General features: G+C 37.6%; 1 pseudogene; it reads left to right on the forward strand.

The window, feature by feature from the left end:
• The first annotated feature begins 600 nt into the window (after nucleotides 1-600).
• LOC111746479 lies at nucleotides 601-719 on the forward strand (annotated as a pseudogene).
• Nucleotides 720-1,741: the final 1,022 nt, after the last annotated feature.

Genomic DNA, 1,741 nt, shown 5'->3' on the forward strand with positions numbered 1-1,741 from the left:
AGTTTATCACTTTTTCAAGGCCCTGTATGCAAATATGGTCACATTCTTAAGTACTGGGAATCAGGAGTTCGACATAGGAATTTGAGAGCGAGGACACACTTCAGCCCACACCGGTCAGTCCGTTTGGCTGGACATCTAATCTTTGGCTCACATTTCCTTTCCTGTGTATCTTGAATACATAACTTTATTGTCTTCTGGCATAAACCATTGCCGTCAATAAACCTGATGACTGGCTGATTTTCTTTCCCTTGTTCTTTTTGCCTGGAAACATATTTTTTTTTCTTTAATGTCCAGTAATTTTACTGTGATATGGTCATTTGAGGTCGATTTTCTCAGTTACATAAATTGCCTTAAGTGTTGTTTCAAGTCGTTTTTAAAAGTTAAAAAAAAAGTTATTTCAGGAAAACTTTCTTATAATCTTTATTATTTTCTTCTGTTCCCTTGCTTTGGATTTCTTCTATTTATGTTGGATTTTTTAAACTGTCTTATAAATTTATCACTTTTTCTCAAATCCAAATTATTTTTATTTTGTCTCTCTTAAGGCATTATGTGTTGAGTTTATTCACTCTTGTGCTCCTTCTAGTTTAGAATTCATTTCTGGCCTATGGCCATGCCACCCTGAACGTGCCCGATCTCATCTGATCTCAGAAGCTAAGCAGGGTCGAGCCTGGTTAGTACTTGGATGGGAGACCACCTAGGAATACTGGGTGCTGTAGGTGTTAAAAAAAAAAGAGTTCATTTCTGATTTTTTCTTTTATTTCCAGTTCTTTCCTTAGTTTTATTACCTTTTGAGTTTTTCTAATTTTTATTGACGTTCTTTCCTATCTTAAATTTTTTTATTAATGTATTTTTACTTGTTTTAAAGTAGCAGGTTATAATTCTCATGTTTTATAGCATTATATTCTGTGCTTTCATTGTCAACAGATGTTATTTTCCTTAGTCTCTTTTTATTATAATAAATATAGCCTTGATCCTTTCCTGTTGCTCATTTTCACATGAGAAGTTTTTTTTTATTTTATTTTTTTAATTTTAGAAGGGGAGTGGATTTAGAGTAGATTGTCTAATTTCGCGGCTTTTGAGCTCCCTCTTCTGTCGCTTTTGTATAATATTTGAAAATGAGATCCTGTTGCTTCTCCCCTGCTCGGATCCGGAACCTCTCCCAGTTGCAGCCACGGTCCTCGGATCGGCCCTATGAGCTTTCTGGCCAGTAACCTTGGCTATTTGGGGGTTCTCCGGACTGTCAGATGCCCCACCGCTTCCCTCTGCTTCCTTTCATACCATTGTCGATAACGCATCTTGTAGCTGTTGGTAATTTGTCCCCCTTCTTCATATTTAAGGGTTCGTGAGGATGTCTCGATACCTACTTTTGTTGCGGATATTGTCCACAGTCTTCAGTTTTGCTCTCCTAGTTTCTCCGTTTTTATAGAGGAACTTGAGGTGCATTAAAAACTACGCCCCTCATCACCTTCCAAGAATCATCCCGTCCATCAGTTTTTATTGCATTTATTATATTTCCGTTACAAGTTTTTAAAAATTTTTACTCATCTTTTCAAAGTATTATTTACCTATAACAAAATGTACCTACTTTACGTGTACGGTTTGATGAGTCTTGACAAATGAACGCACCTCCGTAACCACCACCACCATCGAGAGGACAATCCTGTCATCTCAGAAAGTTCCTTTGTGCCCCCTCACAGTTAATCCTCTCCACCCGTGGCACCAGGCGACCACTCATCTGCTT

This window comes from Pteropus vampyrus, unplaced genomic scaffold (genome assembly GCF_000151845.1).
Source record: "Pteropus vampyrus isolate Shadow unplaced genomic scaffold, Pvam_2.0 Scaffold191, whole genome shotgun sequence".
NCBI lineage: Eukaryota > Metazoa > Chordata > Mammalia > Chiroptera > Pteropodidae > Pteropus > Pteropus vampyrus.